This window comes from Astatotilapia calliptera, chromosome 23 (assembly GCF_900246225.1).
Source record: "Astatotilapia calliptera chromosome 23, fAstCal1.2, whole genome shotgun sequence".
Classification (NCBI taxonomy): Eukaryota; Metazoa; Chordata; class Actinopteri; order Cichliformes; family Cichlidae; genus Astatotilapia; species Astatotilapia calliptera.
Genome location: NC_039323.1, coordinates 24651980 through 24668462, shown reverse-complemented (window position 1 = coordinate 24668462; position 16483 = coordinate 24651980).

The following is a 16483-nucleotide window of genomic DNA, read 5'->3' as shown; positions in this document are numbered from 1 at the left end:
CGGCTGTTGTTGACAGCTACCAAGCATGCCTGAAAAAAAAAATACACAGGAGTTTTTTTGTTTAAAGCTGCCCCTGTAAGCATAACATCAAGAGTCAAGATGTATTTTGTCATTGTACAAAGTCAAAGAGAACGACACTGTACATAAAATGTATTTTTAATTGAGTTTAAAGCAACATGACGCAGGCTTTTCGGAGGGAGAAAGTCAGTACAGAGAAGAGCCAAGAGTGACCACGTGTTTTCAGAGAAAGCGAAAGCTGCAAGGACGCCTACAACTCTGAAACTGAAACTTAACTTAAAAATTATGTTTGATCGTTGACATGTGAAAAAAATTCTGGAATAAGAAAGTAATAACTGAAAATAAAAGACGTATTTAAAAAACATAACAAAAAAACTAAACTTTAAAAAAAAATCTTATTGTAGTCTAAATATCAAAAGTTATACTCTTGTACCGACAACAAAAAGGTGCTAATCACCGGTTTTAAAACGTAAATATTTCACTAATATTTATTCTTTGTAGTTCTTATATTTTACAAAGTTGAAAACTTCAATGGAGAACAAAAGTCTTGCCCCAGCCCACATTTCTTCCAAGAAGTCAGAATTTCCTGTAATTTTCTAAGTGGTTTTGAGCAGTATTTCCCCAGGCTTTCCAAGGACCTCTCAAAGTTTTTCTTTGGGCATTAGCTACATTTCCACTTCACTTAAGTCTTTCAGAGGAAAAAAGGAAGTGGTAGATGAAGGAAATTGCCTTCCCGGGTTTCCTCCGTGGCGTGAGCGATAAGCAGAGTTCTGTCCTTTCCTTATAAGATTCCTAATTATTTAAAGTAACACTCAGGTATGCCATTCAGCTGGGTTAGTTACGACGTCGGGAGCAGCTTGGGAGAACAAGGAAACACAGACTGCTTCAGGTTGTCTTCCCAAATCGACTCAAAGGTTTATTTGATACACAGCAGTTTATATAGATGAAAAAAGGTTCGTGTGTCAGCTTTCCCAGTTCAAACCGGTACAGACCAAATAAGGAAACGTCTTCCTGCCTTGTGAGCCAAGAAGTATCCTGTGTGTAGTTTATCAGTTCAGCTACAATTTATGATCATCCCAGCAAAATACACTCCTAGACATAGAATACAGAGTTCTTTCATCAGTGAATTCTGAAACAAACCACCTAGCCTTTAACGAGTCTTTTCCAGGAGATAAAGAAAAAGGGAGGATGGGAGTAAGGAAGTGGTCTCATCTCTGTGGTGTTTTTGACCTTCAGGTACCAGCTTGTGAGTCTTACACATTAATTCTTGGGTCACAGAGAAAGAGAAAAACAACTAGTAGATCGGCCTTATTGAGTAACAGTTTTCCTGTATAAAACAATATCCTGTAAATGCTTACCGTGGTATCAAAATATCATAACAGTAGATGCATCTGGACCTTCAGCTGATCCATCTAATGTTCACTGAAGCCTCATCAGAAATGGTCTCAGTGGAAGGTGGCTGTCAGGAAGCCATTCTTAAACAGGAAGGGGAACAGGAAGAAAAGGCCTGAACTGAAAGGAAGTGGAAACCAGTCTGATGGAGTGATGAATCCAGATCTGAATGTTTATGGTTCTAATCATCATTAATATGCAGACCGGTAGGCAGAAAAGAGGTACAGTGAGTGTTTACAGTCATCTGTAAAACATGGTGGAGGCTCCGACATTGTTTGGGCTGCATTTCAGTCAACAATATTGAAGATCTTTGTCAAAACTGATGAATTATCAACATAGAAAAGTACCATCACATTTTGATCCAGCATGCAATACCATCTGGAAATCATCTGATTGGAAACAGTTTAATTTTTCTTCATGACAATGATCCAAAACACACTGCCAATGCAGTAGAAACATACCTGGATAGACAAAAAACACAGAGTGGAACACTATCGGTCATGGATTGGCCTCCCCGGAGCCCGGACCTCAACATTATTGAAGCAGTGTGGGATCAGTGCTTTCAACACCATCCAACCCGCACTACTGAGAGGGAAGCTGGAGGGAGCCAGAGTAGGCAGACAGCTGACTGCATGGACCATCGACTACCTTACCAACAGACCACAGTATGTGAGGCTCCACGACTGTGTGTCCGAGGTGGTAATCTGCAGCACGGGGGCACCACAGGGCACGGTTCTCTCACCTTTCCTGTTCAGCCTTTACACTTCAGACTTCTGTTATAATTCGGACGATTGCCATCTACAGAAGTTCTCAGATGATACAACCATCATTGGATGCATATCAGACGGGAATGATCAGGAATACAGGGGGGTCATCAGTGACTTTGTTGGCTGGTGTGAGACCAACGTACTCCAAATCAACGCTGGCAAGACAAAGGAGATGATCATAGACTTCAGGAGGAAGTCAACCCCTACAACACCGGTGAACATCCAAGGGAAAGATATTGAGATAGTGGACTCTTATAAGTACCTGGGTGTTCACCTCAACAATAAACTGGACTGGACTACAAATACAGACGTCCTGTATAAGAAGGGCCAGAGTTGACTCCACCTGCTGAGGAGACTGAGGTCCTTCAGAGTCTGCAGGACTCTGTTAAGGACATTCTATGACACTGTGGTAGCATCTGCCTTTTTCTATGCAGTGGCCTGCTGGGGGAGTGGATGCACGGACAGGAACAGGAGCAGGATTGACAAACTGGTCTAGCTCCATGCTGGGATGTCCCCTGGAGTCTGTGGAGGTGGTTGGCGAGAGGAGGATGTTAGTAAAGCTGACATCCATCATGAACAACCCACATCACCCACTGCATGAGTATGTGAGTGGGCTGAGCAGCTCCTTTAGTCAGAGACTGAAACACCCTCGCTGCAGGAAGGAGCGCTTTCGCAGATCATTCATCCCAACAGCAGTTGGACTCTATAACTCCTCAATCACGATGTCATAAGTCACTGGACACTGTGAACATCCACGGTCACCACTTCATGCATAATAGACCTTCCATGTGTATGGACATGTGCAGGTATATATGTCTGTATATGTATACATATGTATATTTAGTGTGTACATGTGTGTGTGTACATGTCTATAAATCCGATTGTTCAGTCTGACGTCACTAGCCGTGTCTGGGCCTAAACTCCGCTGCAGGTCCATATATCAAACAATCACTGTGGCATTACTGAGAATTGAAAAACTGTCTAGTCTTTCATCTTTAATAAAATGATCAGCGTTCTGCTCTACCAGGTGTAACAATTGAGTTTAACATCCAGGCATCCATGAAAACGGAATTTATGACATTTAACGGAGTTAGAAGTTACCAGGGAGTTAGCTCGCTAGCTTCTATCTAAATACAATATAGCATGTCCTGACTGCGGGGTTTTGGAAACAAATTAAAACGTACAGCTCTGCTATCACTTCCAACATAAATGAAGACAGAAAACTAAACAGCAGTGACGTTTGTAGGGTTACTGAAGTTGGGCTAGCTGGTATATAATGATGTGCTACATGACCGCTAGCGACACAGCTATGTTAGCATAATATAAACAAGCTAACTTTTTTTCCACTCGATAAAAGTTAACGTGAGTGTTCTCGGTGGTCAGGAACAAATGTAATCGCATGGCAGGATGCTGTAAAAGGACCAAACTTCAGCCAGGAGAACAACTGAGATAATCCATCCATAATACGAGGTTAGTCATTCATATACTGCTGCATGGCCTGGGCTGTAGTTACATCCTAAGGTTTTAAAAACTGAGCTTAAATAAATGATTAGTGGTAATAAAAGCCGAGGGAGGTCAACAGGGATCACTGACTGTTTTAGGAGCTTTTTGAGATCAAATAGAAGAAAATACATAACATTAAACATGTTAACAACACAAAAGCCATATTAAACGCAGACTACTTTAGACCCGGAAGTAGGATTCGTCGCGTCATCACTGAACAACCGGATAGGAATAGTAGTGGTACAATAGTTATGTTAAGCTATATAGTTTATGTCTTCCATATTTCCAACTATATCCATAATCACATACTGTGTATGCTACCATTGTATATAGTGTATTATCTTACTTTTTTTCATTGATTGTACTTATTTGTATTTTTGTATTTCCTTCTGATATCTGTACCTGAGCTGAGGTGACGCAAAAATTTCCCCGTTGTGGGATCAATAAAGTCTTATCTTATCTTATTGTATCTTATCATGTTGACAGAGAACAGAACAGAAGGCAGAAACATTCAAAGAAGAGCTTTGAATGTCCTTCAAGAAGCCTGAAGAACTATTCCTGAAGAAATGACAGATTTCGATAAATCAATCACCTGTTTCTCATTATCCTGCTAGGAACCTTCTAAAATAGGGGTGTGGAACTCCAGACCTCAAGGGCCAGGTCCTTAGACATGTCCTTGATCCAACACAGCTGATTTAAATGGCTAAATTACCTCCTCAATATGTCTTGAAGTTCTCTGGAGGCCCGGTAATGAACTAATCATTTGATTCAGGTGTGTTGACCCAGGGTGATATCTAAAACCTGCAGGCTGGCCCACCGGACCTCGAGGCCTGGAGCTCCCCACCCTGTTCTAGAGGCTATCATGAAGTTGCTGAAAGCAGTGCATCATCCACCAACCAGTTTGACCAGTAGACAAACTGCAAAGGGTCCAACTGGTGGCCTGTAATGTCCTTCACATGGGCTAACACCAGGTGTTCAAGGGATTTCATGACCACAGACGTCAAGGCGACAGGCATACATGCCAACCCTCCTGATTTGAATCCCGAATTTCAGTACCCCTCCCGAAAATCTCCATTCTCCCAAATTTCTCCTGATTTTCCACCTGGACAACAAAAATGAAAAACCATATCCCAGAATTCATTCCAGCCATTTCCAGTTTCCAACAATGGCGGCAGCTACTTAGGTTTAATATTACTCTTATTACTCTTTCTGGGTTGCAAACTAAACTTTTAGCATATTTTCAGGTGAGAATGTAGGTGTGTAAACTTCAAATATCTGAGCCGGCAAGAACAGCGAACTCCCGGTACATCATTTTCAAACCCCCGCGGTCTTTCGCCACTCAGGTTAAACATGATATATGAGTCACTTAGATAACCTAAAAATGTTATTGTTTTTTTACTTCTTTTTTTTTTTAGTGTTTTATTTGTTCCTGAGTAAATTGGTTTGGCTGAGATTAAAGTTATTAGATACGATTAGATTAAATAAAACTTTATTAATCCCTTGGGAGGGTTCCTCCGGGGGTTTTCACACAGCTGAATAAACATCAAACAGAAAACTGATTAAACAGAAGTGTGAGATGGTCGAGAATTTACACCAGTGTCTGGTTATATTTAGATAGCAAGGAGCAGATGGCAGAGTTTCACTCCACTGAGAGAGCTCGTGATGTAATTCTGAAGGCTAGACCGTCACAGTCGCTCACTTCCGGCCTACCCGGCTTTCGGAGGACCCGGCCCACTTATAGCACGAAGGCCGGGTCCTCAGGTGGATGCAGCCTCTGAATTTGGACAGCCCCGGCTCGGGGACAGTAATAATGGTGACATTTAACTTACTTTAAATACATAATTTTAAATAAATAAACACTGTAAAATTCAAGTCTTTTTGTTTTGTATATGTGTATACCCCCCCTTTATTAAATGTCTCCCTAATTCTGAGGTCTCAAGGTTGGCAAGTATGGCGTCAGGTCTATAATCATTCAATCCTGGAATGGTGGGTTTCTTGGGGATGATGGTGGAGTGTTTGAAGCAGGAGGGAACTTCACACAGCTCCAGGGATCTTTTGAGGATGTGGGTAAAGCTGGGAGTTCCTGTTTTTTTAAGAGTTGGAAGTTTTCATGCATTTACTACAGAAGCATTTCTTTGGGAAAAAATGAAACTTAATGTTGAAATAGCCCTTTGTTTTCTTATAATAAGATATCTCGGGAAATAAATGTGTAATTAAATTTCTTTATATTGATAGAAAAGGGTGTTTCAGAGATCTGGCACACTTAAGATTAAAGTAGGCTGTATGTGGCCAACAATGTAAAATGAGTTTAACATTGCTGGTCTAATAGTGACATGTCTGTTAATTTCCACATCTTACTTCCTCTTCTTCAGTAACCTTCTGCTTAAGAAAAAAAAATCCTGATTTCATAATTTCTCAAACTGCTACTTGTGTTCTGTTTCTGATCTGATCTGTCAAAGGGGAACTCACAAACAGCTTCAAGGTCTGAAAATCAGCAGATGCAGTGAACACTGAACATCAAACTGCTGCTCTCTGGAGGTGATGGTCCACTTCTTCATCTCTATGGTAGGTTGTAGCCGGGTTGGCTTAGTTCAGCTCAACTCAGTTTTTAGGGTTTTCCATTAGGTGTTAGCGCCTCGTACTGGGTACTTCTTTAGTACTTAAATACTTTTTTAGGAGTTCCAAGCGAGCCTAGTCAAGCCAAAAACATGATGTCAACAGACTGCAATACACTGATTGGCCAGGAAGTGACATCACTGGAAGAGTCATGAGAGCAACTCCCATTTTTGAAACCAGCCAATGAGCCAACACACAAACCAATATTTTGGCCATTAACCATTGATTTAGGAGAAGGTATGCCATCACCTCAGTGTCCTCTTTTGTTGTGTTGCGTTTACGTCGCACACAACTGACATCACGGGACTTTCGGGTCATGTTGCTATAACCCAGCCACACTGAGGTGGTAAACTATTGTAATTTTTCTCTTTTGTCCTGTCTTCATTCTCACTCTCATCAAGTGCTTGCTCATAGAGCTAAATCTAATTGTTGGTGATTATTCTCTATACAATATAATCTTTACAATATAATTTAAAAGCACCTTGAGACAACTGCTGTTCGGATTTAGTGCTATATAAATAAAATTCAATTGAATTGAATAAATGGAAAACACAACTGAGTTGAGTCGACTTGAGTGGAAAAGAGCTAGTGGAAAAAAGGCAATTGTTCCAGATAAGTGATCAACATGTAGAGCACCATCACCTGAAGAAAAACTGTTCCTTTACCTGGCTGCATTTAACAGAACATCACCTCATGGGAACACTATCGATACCAACGCTGTTATTGTAATCAGATTGATACTAGCGGTATAGGACCAATACTTTGTTAATATGCTATGAGTTCAGTATGTAGCCCACTAAACTGTTTTAAACACATACAGTAATTATTACTTGATATACACAAAATAATAATAATCCTCAAACATGCAGATTTCTAGCCTATAAGACAAACAACAATAACTGACCCAGAGTGGCTTAGAGACAGGCACATTTACAAACCACGTCTCCACACTGCTTTCCCTTTATAGGTTAAAACTATCGGTATTGGTATCTTAAAACCTGTATTCACTTGGTATCCGATTGATACCAAAAGTTTGCAGTATCGCACACCACCAACTGGTGGATGATGGGCTATGGGAATGTGAAACCATCACAAACCATGTCACAGCAGATAAATCAGAGGTTCAATGAAAACCACCTCCCCGGTAGCAGCATTTAGAATAAATAAAAATGAAAACTAATAAATAGCTAACTATAAATGTAAAAATACCAACTATACAACTGTACAAATATACAAGGCTTATTTAGATGTGCAAAATTGCTCTGTAGTGTTGCACATGTCTTGGGCAAGTGCGTTTGTGCGTGTGTGTACATGTTTAGACAACTTTGTGAGGACAGAAAATTGGCATGCTACTATACTTCTGGGGACCAACAGACACTTATGGCAGTGTTTACTAACCACTGTGATGCATAGGTGTGCTGTGGAAGATTATCTGGTTTCACCCGATTAGTACTCCAAGCAAACGTGAGTAACGGGAAGAACAATTAAATTCTCTTCCACTGGAGGGCAGTACAACATCTTGCTCCAATTAAATGGGTTGCCAAATGCCAGTAAAACAGAAGACGAAGAAGAAATTACATATAGCCATGCAACAACTGCGTAATAGCAATAGATAAATATTTGAAAAGAAAAAGTAGTCAGTCTCCAGATCCTGGAGAAAATTCCGACCCAGATGAATGCCCTAGCATGAGTAGCGGTCACAAGAAAGCCAAAATGGTATACAGCACATTCCAAATTAGTATGTAAATAATATTTAAGTGTCATAAAGATTAAATATGTTGTTTTTCAATTAAACTCATGGATGGCATTGTGTCTCAGGGCTCTTTGGATCACTGAAATCAATCTCGGACACCTGTAATAATTAGTTTGCCAGTCCACATTATAATAATACATTTTACATTTTATTTAAAAGCAACTTTCAGAACACCCAAGGACACTGTATAGCAAATAAAACAGGCATAAAAACATTAAAATTATCCACAATAATAAGAGTAGCAGATAGAAAGTTTAAGATCATGGATAAGTTATACGGAGTAGGCAATTTTAAACAGGTGGGTTTTGAGTTTGGACTTAAAAAGAGGGAATGAAGTGATGTTTCTGAGGTCAGGGGCTAAGGAGTTCCAAAGTCGAGGGGCAGAGCAACTAAAAGCCCTGCCCCCCATAGAAACAAGAGGAGAGGAAGGAACAAGAGAAAGGGAAGAGGATGATCTGAGGTACCGGGAGGGGATGGTGATCTGAACCAAGTCAGAAAAGTATGGTGGGGAGAGAGAATGAATAGCCTTAAATGTATGGAGGAGTATTTTAAAATGAATGTGAGATTTGACCGGGAGCCAATGAAGCTGCTTCAGAATAGGGGTGATGTGGTGGGCAGAGGGAGTCTTAGTGTTAATACCGGTGGCTGAGTTCTGGACATGATGAAGCTTATTGACGGATTTTTGTGTAAGGCCAAATAAGAGTTAATTACAGTAGTCGAGGCTATGAACGAGAATGGCATGAGGAGTGAGGAAGGGGTGGAGGCAATTGATGTTACGGAGATGGAAATACGCTGAGTGAGTGACATTATTAATGTGTGAATTTGAAGGATAGTGTACAGTCAAGAATGACACCCAAACATTTCACAGAGGGAGAGATAGAAACCGGCAGTTTATTGATAGTAACAGAAAACCAGGTAGTTCTGGATAGTGATGATTTAGAGCCAACCAGAAGAAGTTCTGATTTGTTGCTGTTGAGTTTAAGAAAGTTGGAGGAAAACCATTGTTACGGCCCTGGCCGTCTAGAGTTTGTTTCTGTCTTGTCTTTAAGAATCTACAGGTCCTTCCTGATTGCAGAGCTGGCGGCAGCTGATTGGTCCCCTCATCATGTGGCTGTTTTTAAAAGATCCCTCACCAGCAGTTGTTGGCGGCAGCGACTGACAGCAGTAGCAGACCTGAACCTGGCTTCCAAACCTTGTGTTATTCGTGTGTCATTCCTGAGATTTACTGAGCTTTGTATATAATGTGTAAATTAGTCTTCACTTGTAAATAGTACATTGTAAATAGACACTGAAACAGAAGGGCTGAGCTGCCTTATTATTTTCTTGTACTGTTTTCTCCTGTTTATTTCAGTTAGGGAGTTAGGTGTAGCATGTCTTTTGTTTGGTTTTTGTTTCACATAGGGTTTTAGATAGCACCTCCTTTCCTGACTTAGCTTGTTTTGTTTGTTATTTTGGCCTTTGTTCACCCCGAAGTTGAGTTTTTCAGTGTAGACACAAACCACCGTTCACTTCAAAGATTGGCTTCTGGGTATAGTTTGGGGGCCAGGACAGGGTCACTTCCTTTCTAACCCTTATGTTATGTTCCTGTACCCCTAGACTGGGGCGTAACACCATGAATTAAGTTTGGCTAAACAGAGGGTAAGAGAGGGAGGAGTCGGGTTTGGTGGACAGGTAAAGCTGGGTGTCGTCGGCATAGCAGTGCACTGAATATTATATTTACGGAAAATGTGTCCTAGTGGAAAGAGGTAAATGATGAAAAGGAGGGACCCAAGAACAGATCCCTGGGGCACCCCAGAAGACAGGCTGAGAAGTGAAGGATGTTAGTTGAATGAACTGAGTGTGGTCAGACAGGTATGATTTGAACCAAGCTAGTGGAGTATGAGAGAGGCCGATAGAGGTTATTATTGGTTAGGTGTAAGTGAACTTCTGAAGCAACTATTTTTTTCAAGAACTTTTGAGAGAAATGGTATATTGGAGATAGGATGAAAGTTATTAAGGTTATTGAGATCTAGACCTCTTTGTTTTTCAGAATTGGGGTAATTGCAGCAACTTTGAAGGAAGTAGGAACAGTTTAAGTGGTGAATGAAGAGTGGATAATTTCAGATATGAGAGGAAGAAGAGAGGGTAGACAGGCAGATGAGATCAGCGATATCAGTGACAGAGGGAAGTTGGAAGGCAGAGAGGCAATGTAATGGAGGTGGGATTACAGAGGAGGGGCTACAATGAACCATCGGGAACCAGGTCTTGGTGTATCTTATGAATTTTTTCAGTGAAGAATAGCATTAGAGAGTCGCAGAAGTTAGACGAGTGGAGATGAGCAGGTAGAAAATCTGGTGGTAGCTGTCAGATAAATATATCGGATTAAGAGAGCAACTGCTAAAAGGGTCATTACAAAGCGGCAAACAGATATTTGAAGCTGCTGATGCCTCTGTGGCCCGCAAACGTCAAGGTATAGAATCCTCCAGAGACTTGCAGTCATGCATAAACCTTCTATTCAGCCACCCTTAACCAATGCTCACAAGCAGACAAGCTGACAGTAGGCCCAGAACTACATGAACTACAGTCTTGTTAACTGATGAGTGGCGTGCAACCCTGGATGGTCCATATGGATGGAGTGGTAGATGGTTGGTGGATGACCACCATGTCCCAACAAGGCTGTGAGGTCAGCAAGAAGGTGGTGATGTTTTCGGCCGGAATCACGGGGAGAGAGCTGATCGGCCCCTTTAAGGTCCCTGAAGGTGTGAAAATGACCTCTGCAAACTATGTGGCCACTTTCTTCCATGGTACAAAAATAAGAACTGTGCTTTCCACAACAAAATCATCTTCGTGCATGACAATGCACCATCTCAGGCTGAAGAAATACCTCTGCATCATTGGCTGCTATCAGCATAAAATTATAGAAACTCATGGTGTGGCCACCATCCTCCCCTGACCTAAATCCTATTAAGAATCTTTGGAGCATCCTCGAGCAAAAGATCTATGAGAGTGGGAGGTATCCACATCCAAAAAGCAGCTCTGTGAGGCTATTGTGACATCCTGCAGATATTCAAGCAGAAACTCTCCAAAAACTCACAAGTTCCATGGATGCAAGAATTGTGAAACTGCTATCAAATAAGGGCTCCTATGTTAATATGTTTTTCATTGAAATAGCTTTTGATTTCAGTAAAAATGATCACCTAATGCTGCAAATTCAACAAATGACCATTTTCAGTTCATTACAACCTATAATATATTTTGGAACTCTGTGTGTAATAATTTGGAACAGTGCATTTTAAGTTTTTTATTTTTGAAAAATACATTTTTTTTGAAAATAAAATACTGTTTTCATTGGCAGGGTTGTTCAGTAACATTTGAATATCATCAACTATAATGGTTGATGACTTGAAAATTATGCTGACTGTCACTTGCATCAACTGTTTAGGACAATCAGAGGAAAATATCATTTGCATAATAATTTGGAATGCAGTGTACTTCATTTTTGATGGTTAGGGTAAGTAGCTAGGGAAAGCATTATGATTGAACTAAGATATAAACTTTGTTAAGCAGGATAACTGAAATTTGTGAAATGAAAGACAACGCCTCTCTCTTTACCTGTTGCCTTACTGACGCAAGAAAAAAAAGAAATGCAGCCAAACCAGCCCGTGCCCATAAACCTCAGAGCATCTGTTGGACACTCACAGAAAGTACAGTTGGTGTCTGCCCTTCACATCAAGTAAGTACACTCATTTATCTTCTTTAGTTATGAGTTTGATATTTAAGGGAAAGTACTGGAAGTTTTGCAGAGCTAGAGATCCAAGCTAAACTTGTCTTGCAGAAGGAGCAAGAGACTTAGTTTTAATTAGACTAACATTCAGCACCTGCTGGAAGTAGTTTTGAACACACACAGCAGTGAGCTAAATGCAGCCGTTTGTCATAATTCATCCTCAGGTTTATACTTTTTCTTTGACTGCTAAACTTAAAATAAATACAACATGAACGATCATATGATTGAAACAACAAAATCTCTCTTTGGTTACTACAAAGATCGACACTGTTCAGAAATAACATGCTGCAAAACCCATAATTACACAGCTATTCAGCCAAACTGGTTTAACTGAGAAGTGAACGGGCCCCCGCCCTGCTTTCTTTCATTCAGCACCATAATAAGTGGGTCATCCGTCACAAACCCTGACACTGACAAGCATGTTCAGCAGCAATACAGGTAAGACACGCAGCTTATCTCCCATTTCCTGATCCTGTGCAGTTGGGCACAAATTAAAAGCCTCACCTTTCCAGGTGAATGCAGTAAACGTTTAAAAAGATCAAATCTGCTGGCTTGTTTTGTGCAAAAAAACAAACTATGTTGACATAGTTGAATTTTTAATTTTTAAAACTTATTTTCTGATGTTCGCACAGACAACCACCCCTCAGGATACAACCTGGGCCCACAGGCGGGCGACCAGGGGTCTCACGGGGGCCAGAAGCCTAAAGGAGACCATGGAAAAGAGGGGCGCCACGGTGGAGATGGTCGCTATGGAGGGGATGATCGCCATGGAGATGATCACCATAGAGATGAGCCCCGTGGAGGTGACTACCGTAAAGATGACAACCGTGGAGGTGATCGCCACGGCAATGATCATGATGGCAGTCAGAGGAGACGCAGCCCCGATCGCCAGAGGGACCGTGAACATGACAGCGACCACAGCTCTCGTCGGCATCGCCGCGGGAGCGGCAGTGGCAGTAGCAGTGATGGCGAGGGTGATCATGGAAAACATGGGCACAAACAAAGGCATCGTCATGGGAGCGGAAGCCCTGGCCGTGGTCACGGTCACGGTCGTGGTCGTGGTCGCGGGCGTGGGCATGGCCATGGGCCTCCAAAATAATGCAGTGAATCCAGGTGAGACACAAGTACAACAGGAACCTGAACCAGTGATTTGTGGATGAATTAGTCGTACTACTGCTGAATGACATACAGTAAATTATCATAATTCCTCTTGCTGAAAATGATCTTTGTAAAGTCGTTTTATTTGACAGATAATTACATAAAAAGCCACCAACAGTCAAAACCTGGTCCACCTACAATCGCCTCAACATCTGTCTTTTAAAGCAGCTTTGCTCCTAATTTTAAACCTCAGCAAAATCCAAATGTATGAGCTAAATTATTATGAAGCGTGAAACTATCCGTAGACACTGTAAACATGTTTATTTCTGCTGTAAAGTTGGACATTTTAAAATGGGAGTGTATGGGGATTGACTCATGTTTGAAGCCAGCCTCAAGTAGCCATTAGAGGAACTGAAGCTTTGGTGCTTTAGCATTGGATTAAATTTTTAAGTCCAAGTGTTTCCTGCTTGTTTATTTCATTCAGTTTAGGGTGCACAGGGCAAAATACCTTCTAGAAGCAATTCTGAAATTTATTTTAAAGGATTATCTAAACTAACGTTAATTTAACCAAGTCTTAAAACCTTTTTTCTCCCCAAAAGTTACACTTCTACCACAATCTTCCCCCAACATATTTCCATTCAGGATTCCTTTCGATGCCACGTCCCTTTTATGATTGTCTGGCGCTGCTCAGTATGAAGATAATGTCATATTTCTGTGAGCCAATCAGCATTTAGCACCATTTGGCCCTGAGGCCAACTGGTGGGTTGTTTAACTGTCAATAAAACCTGGGCTAACACGTTTTTTGGGAGCTAAACCTTCAACAAATAACTGCAAAACATGCTCTTAAAACTTTGATCTTAAGCTTCATGACACAGGATGAAAAGGATGATCTGAAGATTTAGTGTGAAAAAAACCTTAACGAGAGATGTTGGCACTTTTTAAAAATGATGTCTCCTTCCATTGAAAAAGTCTGACAAAGAAAGCTCGCTCACATGCTCACCAGCTAGTTAATTCATTTTAATGGGAAATAGAGATGTTTGAGAAGCTTCTGGTGAATCCTGTTAAAACTTGTCGTCTTGCTCAAATCACTTAATCTCTGCTGTCTTTTTTTGTGTCTCTCAGGCAGCAGAGCCAGCCACCAGCAGAGGCCCCTCCTTTTGAAGAGCGTTAAGTGAAAGCACGTTGCTCTGTCCTGACACTGAGCTCACTGCTACAGTAGTTTCAGCATTTTATTTTTTCACTGAAGACGTTTTGTTTTTTCTTAATCCTGCAGCCTTTGAAATCCAGCCAAACAAGCTGAGTGGACGGCTCCATAGTTTAGGCAATAGTTTAGGCGATCTTCACATTTGGGTGAAATAAAAATGATCAAACTGAAATGGCTCTCATGTTTGCTTTTTTAATGGCTTCTCAACGTTTTTTTTAAAGTGCAACATTCTAGCCAGGATCTTTGCAACTTTCTTATAATAGTAAAGTTTACTGAACAACTTTGTACAAAAAGGGAAAAACAAGAGAGAGCCGTGCTCAGTATTTTCATGAATCCATGGTGGATCTTTTCAGGTTTACAGACATGTATGTTGCTTCTCTAACTGTGCAGCCAGACAGCAGTTCATGCTACTTTGGAATATACTTATATCTACGATAAAATTAACCTGGATTACTTCATATATGCCAAAGGTCTGCAAAAGTTTGCAAATTCAAGTCAAAACAGTAAATCAGTCAAAAAAAAAAAATGTTTAAAAACATAGATTACCTTAATAGCTTAATAAAATGCAATATTATAAAACAAAAACTAAAAAAAAAAAAAAAAAACTAAAAGAAAAAAAATATGAAAATGAAATTAAACAAACAAGCAAAATATTAATTTACACTGAGAGAAAATTAAAAAAAAATCAATACAATAATAATAATGATGATGATGATGATAATAATAATAATAATAATAATAATAATAATAATAATATATTAAAATAAAGTTAGAAATAAAATAATTTAGTATAATAAATTAATACATTTACATTAAGTAAAAAAATAGAATAAAAATTATGCTGTATAGACTACAATAAAATATAAAACAAGTCATAAATAGAATAACGAATAACTACTACAATTTTTTAAAAAGTTGCTGGATTTTTTTTTATTGAATAAAATGTACAATAGTCAATCAATGAGCTCTAGTGACCTTAATCCAAAACAAAACAAAATAAAATTTAAATAAAATAAAATAAAAAACTAAAAAGCTTTAAAAGCCACATGGAAGAAAATGACAAGACCCAGTTGATACTCTGGGGTAAGTAAAGAACAACAAAGAAAAGCCTGTGAAGCAAACTCAAAAAATTAAAAAAAGCATCTTTTCATGAATGTGCTCCAGAGTTCATATTTCCCTGGATGAGGTCTCTCAGGCACAAACGATCAGGTCTGTCACTCCACCTCTGGGTGGAGCTGCAGGGTCAGTTAAGGTTGCCGTGTGGATTTGGTTTGGCTCCGCCCACCAAACTGACGCAGGTGAGGTGGCAGAGCGTGACAAAGTAAACAGAGATAATCACGTGTGGAAATGAGAGTGTAACTATTTGTACTCTTATTTGTACAACTCAAACATTAAACTAAACACATTACATATTACTAAACATAACAAATTTCCCACGTGTGGGACTAATAAAGGTGATCTTATCTTATCTTAAATACTGTCCTACTCCGTCCTACTGTCCTACTTCCGGCGCCGCTCCGAGCTGGCAGCCAGTATCAGCAGCTCCGACCTGACCGAGTCCTTTTTTTTCTTTAATATATAAAGAGGTTTTTGTGTGTACACAAAATAAATATGGTTGTCAGCCACTGCCCTTGTCTCTTGTTGTGTTGCAGGTCAGATGGGGTAAAGAGAGACAACATACAGGCAGATATTGCTGGTGTCATTTGGGATTTTATTGCTCAAAATCACAAATTACAGGAACAAAGGGCTTGTGTTGATAAAGCAAAGAAAAGAATACAGATAAATGCTGACAAACATTTTCCATATTGACTTACAATCCCCCCCCCCCCGAACTAAAAATCTTTAAAACCTAAACCAAAATACAAAAAACAACAAAACCTCAATTCATATTGAGGCTAACAAAAACGTAACTAATGAGTGGATGCAGTCTGTGTATCTCCCGGAGGCTGCCTCAGAAACTGAGTTAATCCCTACAGACTCCTGTCTTAAAACATATAAAACAAATATATATATATTTACAACAAAGCAAAAAAAATAGGCTAGTTTTGATCTTTAAAGACAATTCCATCCAACTTTATAATTGTTCTTTTGGTAACTCATGTCCCTAGATACTGTTGTGTCTGTATAAAAATTTTCTAAAGGCAGTGATTAAAGATTACAGTTAGGGGCATAGCCTCTTTGACTCACGGTCAGCTGTTCGGTCGGAAAACGTTGCTAATTGAAGTCATTATCTGAACCTCCACAATCGTGTTTGTGCTTCTGGAAATATTTAGATCATTTTTAAGTGTATTTATTTGTTTATGTATGTATGTATGTATGTATGTCAAATAATATAGGATTTGGAATCATATGCGTCTGCCCAGTGCAAC